This window comes from Notamacropus eugenii, chromosome 4 (assembly GCF_028372415.1).
Source record: "Notamacropus eugenii isolate mMacEug1 chromosome 4, mMacEug1.pri_v2, whole genome shotgun sequence".
In the NCBI taxonomy this organism is placed as follows: domain Eukaryota; kingdom Metazoa; phylum Chordata; class Mammalia; order Diprotodontia; family Macropodidae; genus Notamacropus; species Notamacropus eugenii.
Window position 1 is genome coordinate 267,011,206 of NC_092875.1, and position 16,412 is coordinate 267,027,617.

Below are 16,412 nucleotides of genomic sequence, written 5' to 3' on the forward strand. Positions count from 1 at the left end.
TTTCATAATGACCTTGATAAGCATTCTGCTTTAACATGAAGAGTTCACTGAGTAAAGCAGTTGCACAGATTTACAGTCATAAGAGCTTGATGAATTCCAATGAGCATGTTCATTTCAGTGGGGCGGGGGGGAGGAGGTGTTATTTGCTTGAAAGGATAGACTTTGAAAATCCTGAGTATGTCTGTGATACAGTTTGTCAACTTAACTTAACTGTGGACAGACAGTTCCCTTGGAAAAATAATCTGATCTACAAGGATTTGTGAAGGCTTGCTTTTCTTTCAATTTGTAGAATAATATATGGGACCAATATAAAAATGTTTTAACAATCTCAATTTTCCCTCTTTGGTTTTCTTTTTCAATATGAAACTCACTCATTTAGCAGGACAGTTGGTGGTGAATAGGTTGTTAGGGTCCCATACAAGTAACAAACCTGATCTTTGTTGACAATAACCTGAGTCTGGGCACAAATAATTTTCTAGGAATTTTTGTCACATTACTTGTGGGTTTTGTTTTTGCTGTATAAATCATAATTGGTCATTTGAAGAGATGAATCTCCAATCATCATTCCTTCCCTTCTCAGGAGTCTTACAGTGTCAAGATAGCATGTTTTATTTTTCCTCTTTGTAATGATGAAACACAATAACCAGTAAGGGGGAACTATATAGTCTTTAAAGATTTTGAATCTGCTGAGTTAATGTTGTCATTGTTTTTCCTTCAGTTAATTAAATCAGATTGATCACCCTCCTGCTAGGTAGCATTTGATAGAAAAATTCTGTTTGTTTCCCGGAAAGTTTACCTGTGAGTTAACTGTGGTAGTTCCTTTTTCTGTGGCAGAGGGGCAGACTTTCTCTATATCTGTGCATCAAACAGAAAATAAGTGAAAGTTGTGTCTGCAGTATTATTCCTTGGAAGTTTCAACTGCAAAAATAAATGACTGAAACTTACTGATCCTAGTCCCTCAAATTAAAGGTCTCTATCTTATAACACTTGTCTTGGAGTTAAGGTGATTGAAAAGCTGCTCCTTTATCTGGGAATCCCTTAAGGGAAAATAATGCCAACTAGATTTTTTCATTCCCCTATTTTAGTACTGTTGTTTCATGTAAGAGATTTGGGAGAGGGAGTAGAAGAGAAATCCAAAACTTATGTTGTTCCTGAATAATTCGAATTTCTGGGAATAGTACAACTTATTTATGTCCTTTTTTTTCAAGTCCAAGGAAGTAAGATAGCCAGTTCGCTCACAAGTTTAATCTGGTGAGTTAGAGGGTCACTTTTGCCTCAAGGGATGTCCTTTCCTGTTTTAGATTATTTATTCACTGTTTCTTCCTTTTGTCATTCAGAATAAAAGCTATTGTTTACAACAACATCCTGACTACAAGGGGAAAACTTTTCAGGGTCAATAAACACTTAGCTGTATAAGCAATGGATCTGTCTTCTTCTCTACAAAATGTCTTCTTTTCTTATCACAACCCTTCCTCATAACTCTTCTTTAGGCTATTCTGTGTTAAATTCATAGTTCAGGACAAATGATTTTATCACTAAAGGGAACATTATAGGTTGTTAATTTCAAATCCTTAATTTTAAAAAAGACTGAAACAGAGATAAAGTACTCAAAGTTATTTTTGTCTCTGGGCCTCAATTTCCTTATTTGTAAAAAAGAGGGAGTTGGGCTTGATGATCTCTAGGTCTGTTCCAACTCTTACACACTCTGTTCCTAAGAAATTTGAATTTAGGCAAGATAATTTTAACATATTTGGGGTAAGAGGCTTGAAGGAGAATAATTAAAAGACAACCAGATAAGGCCTTGGTGTTTATTCATAATATGACTTTCCATTCAGATGCTCTAAATATTTACCAGATCTTTCAGGTGTGAGTATTAAAGGTACAAGGACACATTCAATGTGAAAGAATGAAATTGGAGTTTAATTTTATTTGAAATTTTTATAAATTTAGGAAATCCATATTTCAGCTTAATGGCATGTATATCAATCAGTTTGAGTAGAAAGACTGTGATTAGAACCACCAACCCCCAAACCATCAGGATCATTTATCTGGTTTTAAAACATGTATTTGGGCATTCCTTTTATAGACAGTACTCAAAAGAGGGAAGCTAAGGCTACCAATGAACTAGCCAAGGACTGCATATTGATTTATTTCACAACACATAGAATAATAGGCATATGGATTTAGACTAGTAAGGAACTTTTATGGCTGTCTCCCCTTCCTTTTAAAAATCAGAAAAAAAATTGTTGCCAAGGGAAAATGAATTTTTTCAATTGAGTGATTTGCAAAGCACAGTATAATTCTACAACCAGCTCATCCCAGTGTCTATTTCTAATTAAAAGTAAAGTAAAACTAAAAATATCATAATTTTACTCTTCCTTCTAGAAACACTTAATATCTTGTTAATTAAACAAATTCAGTGATTTACAACATTGTTGCCAAAGGCATTTTATTATGGTTGATACATTATTTCTTTAGCTCTAGAGGACAATGATTGTTCCTATGAACTTAAGGCCTGGAATTCCACCTACCTATCACATTTAAATGAACTTTATCCACTGAATTTGCAAAACTCCAATATTGGGAAGCTTCTCAAAGTCATCAAGTCTGTCAATAGGAAATGTGTTCATTGCTGGTACTTTCAGGTTAATTTTATGAAATGCAGTATGTTTCTGTTTGTTACCTTTTTTCACCAATAAAGAATATGGAATGCTCATGAGTACCTTGGCAGGAAGATTTTCAGGATTTCTGTGGTTTAATAACATAATTGCTAAAAACATATTTACAACACCTTTTCAGTGTGAGTTTCAGGTTAATTGAAATACATATCCAGAAGTGGTAATGCTAGGTCAAGGAATTCACAGTTTATAGCCTTTTAGGATCAGTTCCAAACTGTTCCGTAGAATAGTTGGATCAGTTTACAACTTCACCAACAGTATATTCATGTCCTAAGTCACTAGATCTTGACCAAATCTTTTGAATGGTATTGACTTTAATTTTCTTATCTATAAAAAGGAAAAAAAAGAATGAGGCTATATGATATATAAGAACTATTATTTATGTCTTTAAATTAAAGCTATGCACCTATGATTCCATAGTCTAGTATATAATTCATTTTATTCTATTACACATTCCCTGAATGCCTGCTCTGTGCAAGGCTTAGTCTAAGATTTATCAGTATTATTTGTCAGTCTTGAATTTTTCTTCAAATGAGATGTCACTTGTCAAGCACTTTGTAATTACTTCAAGTAATCTTTGAAAACTATATAAATGTTAGCTATTGTTTTTAGTTGGAATTTTGTAGGAGACTATTATTGTTTGTCTTTAATATTATTGCCTCCTACTTGGTAGACACTATGAATATTACTGAAACAGAGATATTACACAATGTGAAAATGGGACTGCATTTTCAAGTGCTACTTGTTACACATGTAATCGTTCCAAGTTTTAAGCTGTAGTCAAGACATTGACTGTTGGCAAAAGTATGGAACTGCAGAAACTTTTCTTATTATAGGACAAACTATAATCCTAAAACTTCTGGGTTTGCCTTACTGAATTTTTGTTAAAAAAATTAAAAAGCAAAGACAAATCATGAAACCAGAAAATTTTATGGTCACAGATAACATCTCTGAGATGATATTGTCTGAATCTAATTCATCATAGTGATGAATTTCTACAACATTTTATGCCCTTTAAATTGACAAGGAATCATTTTTATTTTGCATAAGAGCTTTAAGGTCTGTCTAATTTAGTCCTCAAATAAACCAAAAGCAATAGTATGGTAATCTGTTTGTATTGCTTTTTAGAAGCATGAGAACCACCATATTAAAATAATGGCTGAATGTCTGTCTTGTTCTTAACAACAACAAAAAGTACAGATGTTTTCACACTTGAATATTTAAGGGGTACAAAATAAGGGTATTCATATTTTAAATGTATTTCAACTTTCAGTAAGAATTCAAAGGACTAGGTTTTCATGATATACAAGGGATATTTAATAATGAAACTGCTGCTCATGGTATGTTAATTCAAAGCTATTTTTTTTAATGGCCATTTTCGACTGTGGTCTGAGAAATAAAGAATTTAACATGCAAAAGAAAGAAGAATGATGGCAACTTATCCTTGGATACTTAAGAGGAAGCAGGGTGAGAAGTAGGAAAACATCAAGGTGTTTGGGATTTTGGGATGTAAATGAATATTGCACTTGAAAAAAAGGATTATGTTAATTAACATAAAAATATTGACTCAGATTGATGACACTAGAAAAGACCTTAGAGAACTGTTCTAACCCTTCATTTTATACATTTGAAAAAGGCTATGAAACTATGGCTAAAAGATGTTATGACAAAGTCTTAAGTTACAAAGAGCTCTTGACGGAACCACTATATGAATTCAGCCTCTTGATCTCTTACCCAAGACTCTTTTAATTATATCATGGTCTAAATGTCTGTAAGACCAACTCAACAGACACACACACACACACACACACACACACACACATACATACAGAGACAAGTGTGAGTACTTCTTGTTCACATGGTACTCTCTTGCCAAAACTCCTAATGACTCCTCAGTAATTACAGGAAAAAAACAGAGTCCCTTAGGCCCAAAATGGAAGGTTATTCAATGTTATTTCTTCCTATTAACAAATTCAAAAGTTTCACTTTCTTCACATCTTGATTTAGTTTTAAAATGTAATATTATCTATATTTTGATATATTTATTTTGTTAAATAATTCCCAATTACATTTTAATCTAGTTTGAACCACACTCAGGAGTTGCATGTTTGACATCTCTGCATTATGCCATCTTGCCTCTCAAATTCACCCCTCTAGGATTTTGTTCATGTTTTGTCTCTAGAGTGCATACTCCTCAACATCTCTGTCTATTCATATCAATCCTTAAAGAAAGGATTCAAGTCCTACCTTCTCCCTGAAGTTCTTGAACTCTTGTTCATGATGCCCTCCTTTTTCCTTCTATTTTTTCTTTTCAAAGTGGCTTCTTCTCTTCTTCTTCCTTTTGTGTCTCTGTGCCTCTAGTCAGTCACTTGCAGGAGGTCCCAATCTCCAGGATTCAATACCTACACTGTTTTTGGATTTCTCCATCATGATTTCCTATTCAGGAACTCATTGTTGGGAAATCTCATTATTTAACAAGATTTGTTCTGCTTGGTTGTCACATCCATCAACTGACCTTCTGACTGTCTGATTGAACTCTCTGAATGGATGGCACGTCCATGAGTCCTTTTCTTAAGCTCTACCCCTAAAATATTTCTTATTCAAGAAAAGGATGCAGCACAGAATTTTCATACTTCTCCCCAGTTATACTATTTTTGGAATTATTTGGGCCTTTCCATAGTTGCTCTGCACAGGATACATCTGCCCCCTTTCTTCACCTCTACCTCACTGGCCAGAATTTTCAGCTTTCTTTTGTGTGTCATCCTCTCCTATTAGGTTGTGATCTCCCTGTGGATAAGAATTACTTTTTTTTTTCTTTTTTACTTGTATTTGCATCCCCAGTGCCTAGCATAGTGCCTGGAACATAGATAATGTTTTAAAATGTTTTTATTTTCTGACTGATGAGGCTTTTGCCCTCCATCTAGTATCTATAACATGAAATTACCACTTGTGATATAATTTTATGCTACTTTTTAATACTACTATAAGATATTAGAATTTACAACTTTAAAAGGTCTTAGTGATAATCTTACTTAGCCTACTTATATAGAGGAGGAAATTGAGACTGAAGAATTGATTTGCCCAACCTCACAAGGTAGTATCTGATGTGAATCTAGATTATGTAACTTTAGATAAAGTATTTTTCCCCTTTGCCCTGTTGCTTCCATTATCTTTGCATCTTCTCAATGAGATAAGTAAGTACCCTGAAAAGAAGATTTAAGGGTTAAATACTTTCTCATATCCCCAGAGCACTGGGCATAGTAGATGTTCAATAAGTATTTGTAATGCATAATAAATGCATTAATAACAAGAAGAAGAAAAAAACAGAATTTACATAGTATCTACTATTTATAAATACTATCAAATTTGATCCTCACAACAAGCCTGGGATACAGTTGCTATTAATACTATTATTATCTCCATTTTACTATTGAGGAAACTGTAGCAGAGGTTAAGTGGCTTGCCCAAACTCACACAAGTAAATATCTGAGGTGATTTTGAATTCACATGTTCCTGACTCCGGGTCCACCACTTTGTCACCCAGCTGCCCATAATAATGGAATCAATTATCATCCCTACCCCCCAAAATGTGTAGAATTAGTTAGATATTTCACAGAGGAATGCATTTACTACTATTCACATTTTTGTTAAAGTTGGAAGGGGTCTCAGATACCATCTAGTCCAAGTCAGATATTTTTTGAATGAGTAATCTGTTACCCAAGTAGGAGGAATGGTTTTCCTAAGGTTACAGAGCTAGTAATTGATGGAACCAGAACTCAAATCTAAGTTTTCTGTATATAAATCTAGTGGCATTCTAATATGTTCCCTCTCTTCCCCCTTTCAAATCACTACCAAAAGAGTTTTCTTTTATGTCATGTTTCTAATATCACTTTGTTCCAACAATTAATATGTATTTATTAATGAGTTGTTATATGCCAGGCACCATACCATTTGCTTCAGTGGTGAAAAAAAAAAAAAACAAACAGCAAAGTGAGACAAGTTCTGTTTCTAGAAGAGTAATTCTATTGGGTGAGGGGGTGAGTGGGAGGTTCCAAGACATTCATAGATAAGAAAATGTACAATATATAGTTATAAGAATAGAGGAATTCTTAGGTGAGAAAACTCCTTTTAGTAATATAGGTTAGCAAATTTTAGGTAGCTAACAATCTTGAAGAGTCACCTAATATACCGAGAACTTAAGTGACTTGTCCAGGATAATATAGTCATTTAGTGGTAGAGGTGATTATTGAACCCTGATAGACCTAACTCAGAGGCTACCTCTCTATTCATTATAAAATGCTTCCTTAACATATAACATTATACAATTCATATGCATAGCAATAGGTAGGGGAGACACTAATAATTTGGAGAATTAAGAAGGGTGTCTTGAGAACATGACATTTAATCTGAGTTTTGGTGGGAACTAAGGGTTCTAGTTATGCTACAAAGATAGGCTGGATCTAGAATGTAAACAGTCTTAAATTACAAACAACACAGGTTATAATTCATTTTTAAGGTAATAGAGTCACAGATCTTTAGAGCACTAATGTGACAGTCATATGTTTGTGTCATGATAATCAGTTTGGAGTTAGGAGAAGTGCTGAAAGACTGGGTAAAGTGGAGGAAATAGAAAGATGTTGACATGATAAAAGCCTGGATCTGAGGTAAGAACAAAAAAAGACTTGGTAACTAACAGGGGTAGAATAGTTGATGAATAAGATGCATCAAGAATAACCCCTAGATTTTAAACTTGTGTTTTAAGAAGACTGATGGTGCTCTGGGTAGAAATTGGGAAATTATGAGATGAGGTAGCTTTAGGGAAGAAGTTAATCAGTTCCATTTTGGATGCAATGCAATCAAGGTATTTATGGAACATTCAGAGAGAGATGGACAATTGGCAGTTGGCAATATGGAGCTAGAACTCAGGCAAACAATGAAGGCTCAGTATTGAGACTGAAGAGCCATGTGTATAGATATTGTAATTCAATCTATGGGAGCTGATGAGGGGTAGGAGCAATGGAAGTGCAGAAGAGAGAGGCATAGAGAAAGAGAAGGTGGGAAAGTGAAAGTTACTATAAAAAACCCAGATCTTTGGGATATATCAATATATTGAACAAAGAACATGAATGAGAGTCATATAGGGAAAAAGAAGAATCAGCATGAAAAGTAGGAAGATAGCTTTTTTAGCTTTATAAATTCTCCAAACCTACTAATTTCAAATTTCACTAATTTAAAAAGCTGGAAAGTATATTTATCTTTAAAATTTGACCCCCATTTTATTTTGAAACATAATTGAGCTATCAACTATAAGATATGTTTGAAACTCTATCGTAGTATGCCACATTTGAAAATAATCATCTACTATTTTTAGAGAGATACAAATTGAATTTTTGGTAGGGTGAATAAAAGAGTTTTAACTTCTTCAACTGAAAAAGTCATAGTAAGGCTGTGGTATTAGTTCCCAGAATGGATAAAATGCAAATAAAATAAAGATCTGCAATATACAGTTCCAAACACTACTACCTCTCTCCCATTTACTCTCTCTTTTCTCTTTTTCCTATATATTCTTTTTTTTTCTTTGTTAGCACAACAAAGATGTAAGCTTGGATTAAATGAATTTAAGCAATGTAAGTCAAAGGATTTTTAAAAAAAATCTCTTCATTGATTTCAATTAATTGCAAAATAGATTTTTACCAGTTTATAAATTGATTTAGAAGTTAATCATTTATAGATTAACTGTTTTCAACTTGAATTTTCAGAAGCCTGTCTAGTGATGCTCTGAAAAGCCCAGCTGAATGTGTTAATATGCTGAAATTGATCTGCTCATCATACCTTCTTCAAAACTCACATATATATCTAGATACATGAGAAACTCATATATATGACAAGAGATATTGCCACAAATATGAATAGGATTAAGTCCTATTGGCAGTGTACATTTAATAAAGGGTTGAACATTTTCACTATCATCTTTAAATATAAAATACAGCACCATCCTTCTAGCCCATCAACCAGAATGATAGGAAAGCTAAATCACAAAGGCTACCTCTCCACTTTCTCTGCTAGAGATCTTGATTTAGTAAAAGCAAGGCAGCTAAAGAATCTCTACTTGATAACCATTTCTCACTAGAGGAAACAGAGGAAGTAATGATGAGAACAGACAATTTGTATTTGACTTTCAAAGATGGTCATTTAATGTGGGGGAAAATTATTCTGGTTCTTTTTTAAGTATGTTATTTTAGACTTCCTAACAGCAAAGTAAGATGTGGCAAGGAATGTAAATTGAAATGTTCAAAAAACTGTGATTTGTACCTGAAATTTGGAGGTAGCAAATTTCAGAAAGTTCAGTGAAAAAGGGAGGTGGGATATATTCCTTTGGCTAGAGACTGAAAAAAAGCTCAAAAGGAATGGGAGATACAAAGAGAATGAAATTTTAAGTGTATTATCATGGGTTATTTCGGTGAATACAATAAAGAGGAAGCATCTAAAGAGGTAAATGAAAGAGCACAGGGAGATGTCCAATACATTTAGATATCAAAATATATGTAGAAAAAAAATGAGGAAATGTAACCAAGAACAAATACAAAAGTGAAAAGTTCTTGAAAAAATCATATCAGGCAAGCTAAGAATGAAAAGTGCTTACAAGTTTTTATAAAGACAAGAATAGGTATATAAAAATTTTAAATGGGAAAAAAGTGAGGGGAAATGAGAGAAAGGGAAATCTGTGAAATAAATCCAGGATAGAGCATTGGACAATGCTTACACAATGAAAGAGAGACATGAATAGTAATATTACAGAAGAAGCCAAGAAGAAACTATGTCAAAAAGGAAAAGAATATCCCTTAACCCTTTAATTATACAAACCGATTAATTTCAAATTTCACTATTTTGAAAAAAAGGGAATCTATACATAAACTATAGTCCAATGGAATTGATTTTGACACCTGATAAAATTCTAGGGTGAGTTTTAGATGAAAATTGATGGTGTGAGAACTCATAAAAGGCAATAATGATCATTATCAGTCATTAAAAACAAATCTGACCTAATGACACTTTTGAGAGTATTGCTAGGCAACCACCATATGCCTAGCATGCAAAGATATTATAGTGTAATATAAAGAGTGCTGGACTTGGAATAAAAAACATTGGGTTCAAATCTTTCAGGATAATTATTTGTGGCAAGACCAAGAACAGTTTGCTTATCCTTTATAGGATTCATTCTCCTGATTTTTAAAATGAATATATTAATGTCCATAATACCTATATTAAATGGGTTCAAGGATCAAATGATATCATTCATGTAAATTAATTTGCAGAATTTTAAAGGCTCTCTAAATTTCATTTGCCATTACACATGAAATTTAGACAAATATTTGATGACGTATTATTCAATAACTTTTCAGAAAAAGAGTCATGGGGGATGAATGATACCAGTTTGATGGTTTTAAAATTTTATTTAAAATATATATATCTGGTTCATGGTCTATAATGGAAGGCTGATAAGCTCTATTTTGGATTTTTTTTCTTTAAAATTTTTACTCTTGAACTGGAGCAATATTGATGTCATTTTCATATTTAGTGAAGAAGGCATAAAGCTGAAAGGAAAAGATAATGTGTTGGATGATTGAATTGAGGTTTCAAAGTGTCTTCATGGTCTTGAAACATGATTCAAACATAAAAAAAATTTAGCTTAATGTGCATGTAGAATCTCAAATGAGTTGAAATATAATAAGAGCTTGATGACTATGTGAGTATGCAGTAGTTCTTGTTTAAAAAAAAATACTTAGGGGCTTAGTGTATTAAAAACTCATCATGAGTTACCAATGTGGAATGCTAGCCCTAAAAGAAAATATGTCTCTGGTTATATTAGTAAGAATATAATGTCCTTCAGAATGAGGGTGTGATAGTTCCGTTATACAGTTCCATGTTCAAAACAGATCTGAAATAGTGAGTTCATTTCTTATCGCCATATTCATAATCTTGATTCTGGCCAGACACAGCAATGCGATAATGGGGTGGTGGAATGGAGAGAGGCTGGAACTCATTTTATTTGGTGATTTGTTGAAAGCCTGATTGAAATGTGAAGAATATAAAGAAATTGATGCCTTCCAATATTTGGAGGGTTGTCACATCTAAGAAGGATATTTTTCTGGTTGCTCTCTCAGGGAAAAACTAGAACTGTTAAATATAGATTATAGAATCATTCTTTTAATTGCTTGTTTTTAACCAAATGTAAGCTTCCCAACATTTAGAATAATTTAGTAATTGGATGAAATGCTTTGAGAAATTTTGCATTGCTTTGAACAAGTGATCTTTAAGAAAAGACTTAATGAGCCCTTGTTAAGAATATAATAGCTAGAATTCATTTTACAGGTAGAGGCTGGGTTGGGTAGTATGGTGTAGCACTAATGCAATATTCACAGCACCTAAGGTGTCTATGAATATCCCAGTATAATTCTGAATTTCAAAATACAACAGACTCTCCACATGGAAAAGAGAACCAAGCCATTTATTCAGACACCAAAAAGCTGAGTCCATCATAGTAACAAAAATTTATACACAATAACAATGCAGAGAATAACACCATCCCCAAGCCTTCCCCCTGCTAGGATTCCCACAAACCAGTTCCATTAAATGAATCACAAGCAAGCTATCTTAAACAAAAATCACAAACAAGCTTTTTCACTCACCCTAGACAGCAGCCTAGTTACCTGTATCTTTCCTAGCTCTGACGGCTCTCTGACTAACTTCCTCTCAGCTCTACTCTAGCTCCATCTCTTCCTGTTTTACCCTTCCTGTTGTACCCCTTCAGCAAATTCCTCCCACCACAGGCTCCATGTGACTCAGACTCATGTAACTTAGGCTTCCATAGAACCCAGGCAGGTCACATGGGCCTATTAATGAGTAGGAAAGATATTCCCATTAAAATTATCATTACATATGGCAATGCTGGGATCATCTGATTCTAAGACTTACAGGATTCCCAGAAGAAAAAACAAACAAACAAAAAAAAAAACCAAACCACAAAACACCATACTGGAGCATTGGTATTAAAGTCATACTGAAAAGAATAAGATAAAATAAGATGAAATATAACCTTCAAAATGACCAAAGAAATAAAATATTTGGGGATGGAGTATATATTTGTTTTTTGATTTCAAAAGTGGTTAGCATCAAAAGGATGCAATGGTACAGCCTCAAAGGAGAGCATTATAGAAAATATACAGGGAGATTCTTATGGATAGTTACACTAGATGGACCCTTTTTTAGAGTCATGAATAATGATTCTACATCTATCATATGATTAACTTGATTCAGTTTAGCTGGATCATTTGTCATATGTTTCTTTGGCCTGTCTTTGATCTAGAGGAAGTAAAACTCCCACAAGCAAATAAATCTCATTGCCTGTTGTTTATACTATTAAGTGTAAGCAATTAAAACAAGAAGGATAATATGGTAGGAGACCTTTGCAATGAAGGTCAGTCAGATTTAGATAGCTCATCTAGTGAATTATATACATAAACACACATATGAAAGATGATTATCTCCATCATTTCTAAGGATTTTTGTTTGTCCTTTTAGTCTGTGGATGGTAGAACTGAAAAGGGGCCTTAGAGATCATCTAGATAATTCCATTATTTAAAAAAGATGAAACTCAGGTCCAGAGGAGGATTTGCCCATGGTAACTTGGCTGGTAATGGAAGGCCAGGACAAGACCCTAAGTCTGCCCATTCCCAATTCAGTGCTTCCTTCAGTATACTGCCTTACTTGGGGGAATATCAAACTAATCTAAAACACTTTCAAATTATTAAAGATAAAGCAAAGTTGCCTATTTTTAATCAAATCTTACCTTTTAAAAAATCTGCCTTGTTTATATGAAATCATTTCCTTAGCATTTATCATATGGCACAAATATTCTTGAAAGTTCTCCTCCTTATTCTATAACATCACTATAGTAACCAACACAGTGCATTTTAAAAAGATACTTGTCATCTTGACTCTACCCTCTGTTTTTAGAAACCTACATTCACGAAGAGGGGGTGGGGTGGGTAAGAGAACTAAAACTTATTTGTTCCCTCTTTTATCTTAAGGAGTTTCCTCTGCTTAACCCTTAGTCTAGGATTATAGTCATTTAATCATTAATTACATGTATTAAACATTTACTAGATGAATAGTACTGAACTCATAGGAATACTGGAACACAAACCTAAGGAAGTATCATCATTTGTTCTTTGCCTGACTGAAACAAGAAGAGACAGTAGAAAATGACTCCCTTTATCCTGTGTCAAATGGTCTATACTCTTGGAATGTGTATTACTGTGCTAAATATTAAATAATGTTGGGAATAGAAAAGAAACAGCTACTACCAAACCAACAGTAGATTCACATTATTTATGAGAATAACTATAGACTTCTGTTCTGGACAACTAATGTCTTTCACAGTTATACCCTTTGTTGTTTTTCCACTTCTGCCTAGCACTTCTCCTACTCCTGTTCTCTGAATATTTAGTTAAATTACACTCTTTTCTATCCTATATTATTTTGTCTTGTTGTAGCCCTGGATTATACTTGCAGGCAATTGACACCTGCTGGAGTCCCTCCCTCTTTGTCCTCAAGATCTAACAGACAATTTTCTATAAAATAGTGAAATAGAAAGAAACCAGGTAGCCAACTGAAGCCCAAACCCCTCAATGATATGGAAATGATTCAAACTACTTTCCTCTCCTCTCACAAGAAAAAATGGGGATATTCTTTTTAAATCATCTGGAGAAGAGAATGCTACTAAAACCAAAAACATAACTAGGTCAGAGTGAAATGATGACAGAGGTAAAGATAGTTATACTTTCCCAGCCTAGACTATTGTCTGTCCCAAATATCCAGAATCGTTAAAAGAGATATCTCTGCCCCATTGTGGTTTAACTCCTAGACAACAATCAGAGAGGTCCTGCACATTTATCTGCCTTATATCACTCAGAGATTAGAGATTAAGTTACCTCCAAAATGGGAATAAACCTCAACTAAGGGGAGAGCTCATTCCCACAATCTCCATATAAATCAGTATGATCAGTGATTCCAGGACTTCAGTCCTACCTCAGATACAGGTAAAAATTAGGAAAGTCCTTCTACTACTATGGAACTCTATTCAACTGGAAAAACTAGTCTCACTTGATCACCTTTCCTAGCACCAAGGCTGAGTAAAGTCTACTGTTATTTCCAATCTATGAACCCTATCAGTCCCACTCCAATCATTAGTACAGAGACAGAAACAGGGTTCCTTTCTTCAACAGACTACAAAATGCAACAAGATAAAAGAGTAGACCTCCCCCTTTCCCAGAAGAGCTTTACCCTCACTATGTTGAACCTTCAAGAATCCTTGCTCCTATGGAGTTGTTATTCTGAAGCAGTGGAAACAACTCTAGTTTCAGGTAAGACTTGAACCTTCTCTACCATCTCTATTCTTGAGCCAAAAAATAAGTGATACAATAACGATATGAAATTTTGAAAGAAGGGATAAAGTTTCTTTAAAAATGCAAATTAATTTTGTTTCTATTAGATGAGATTAAAGATGTCCCAAAGAATAAACTCAAAAAGGTTTTTCAGTTCATCAATGCATCACATCTCTTGTGAATCATTTCCTTTAAACAATCAAGCAACAGTATGCATAATGCAATGCAGTATTTTCTGATGGTTCTCAAACTCTTCCTCCATCTTCATCTGTAATCAGTTGTAAAAATAATTAAATTTCAATGTGGCATTGTCATTGTCTGTCCTATCTCTGTTCTTAGCAATGAGGTCCAATGTTGGTCAGCTGAAGTGGTTTCTGAACTCTTCTGGTTCCTCTATAAAAGTTAAAAAGTGTTACAGTGGGTTGCCATGGCAAAATAATCACCACAGGGGCTCACATACTATTGATAAAGTTCTGTTGACCTTCTGAAAGTAGATATACATCAATTGCTGGGATTACGTTCAGAGTTTCTAACATGAGGGAAACTGTCAGAACTTGAACTCCATGAATATAGTTCAAGATCACCTCCTCTTTGTTCCATAACAAAGGAAGGAAGGAAAGAAGTAAACAGAATGCTTATTTCATAAATACATACATAACATTGATATAGGAGATAGGGAGCCTCTGTTTAAGAAAATTCCAAAGCAAGGCACAATCCACATTAAATCAAAGGACACTTCAAATAATAATATAAATAGAGTAAAACAGTAATAGCAACAATTAAAGATGTTCTTTTGGGAATAAAACTTTCAAAGGAGCTAATAATCATTTAGGCAAAACAACACATTTGAAATTTCAAAACAAAGTCCAAAAGTTAGATTAGTATATATTCCTGAAGATAATGAAAATACCCCAAATGTAGAAACCATAATCAAAGATGTAATTAGAAGAATTAAAGCTTTTCAGTGTGAACAAAATAAGATAGAGTACCATCAACAAGTAGATAGAATCTCTAGATTGGAAAATATTATGCTTCTCCAAGACATATAGTTTTAAATAACAGAATTATAAACAAACAAAGAAAAGATTTATCTAATTGATGAGAAAAAAATCAAAAATGGAATTGAAAGTTCTCTAGAATGTTACTCCATTATTAAAACAATGGAGAATGACAAAACAATAAAATTTTTCAAAATTTAAAAAAATCATAGGATCGATAATAGAAATCCCATACACATTAAAAACTTACATGTTATTTGAAAATAAAGAATCATATATTACAACAAAAAGGAAAACTGTGAAAAAATTGACCAATAGTATTACACAACTAAGAGCATCCTTTGCAAACATTATATATTTTCAAACTGATGAAACAAGTTCGTAAAAAATACTTTGAGCATATTGCTTAATTTAAATATTTGATTTATTTGATATTGATTTAAATATTTGTATAAAAATGATTTGATATAAATATTTTATACTATTTCCTAACTGGAATAGAAGCAATCATATTAGGATGTGATCATAAATATGTATTAAGACTAACACAGAAAGGTAACAAGCATTAAATTATATGTTTACTTACTAATTCAAAAATTAACGCAGTTGAGAATGAATAAATTTAGGAAGGAGAAAAGGGGCATGATATTGCAATTTTATAGAAAATAAACAAATATATGTGTGTGGGTGTGTGAGTGTGTATGTGTGTGTGAGTGTGTGTGTGTATACCCAACTATATAAACTATATACATATGCATGTATATATTTTATGAGATGATATATTTATATAAGGGTATTAAATTTCAGTAAATAATCAGAATTATTTTAAAATGTATAAACATTTCATTAAGTTTCATATAGCTGAAATATATATAGAAGATTAAGGTAGATTTTACTCTTTGGTAAAATCAAGAACTATGTAAAAATAAAGAAAATTAGAAAAATAAATATGAATGTCAGAAGTGCATTGTTTCATTAAAATAAAAACAGGAATATAATGAATTTAAAATATTACACACACATATCCTGTAAATTAAAGAAATATAACTTACAAAATATGTTATGACTAGAATAAAGTTAAAATTGTGGATTCAAATATATTCTGCAAGAATTTAAAAAAAAAGATTTCCTGAAAATATTTGATAAAGTACTATCCAAAATTGAATATATATATACATACATACACACACATATATATGGTTATATATGTGTGTACATATATATGTGCATATACATACACATATACACATGTGCACATTATTGATATACATTTGTGTATGTATTATGCA

The 16,412-nt window shown here is 32.9% G+C and overlaps 1 protein-coding gene and 1 long non-coding RNA gene across 2 annotated transcripts in view; one reads left to right on the forward strand and one right to left on the reverse strand.

Annotated features, from left to right (window-relative positions):
- Positions 1-16,412, forward strand: part of SNTG1 (syntrophin gamma 1) — a 1,083,450-nt gene that overhangs the window by 963 nt on the left and 1,066,075 nt on the right. The gene's annotated exons all lie outside the window — the stretch shown is intronic.
- LOC140501222 (uncharacterized) overlaps positions 1-16,412 on the reverse strand; it is a 32,402-nt gene that overhangs the window by 598 nt on the left and 15,392 nt on the right. The window contains exon 2 of the long non-coding RNA XR_011966101.1: positions 797-855. This is a non-coding gene — a long non-coding RNA (uncharacterized lncRNA). The remainder of the gene's footprint in view (positions 1-796; positions 856-16,412) is intronic.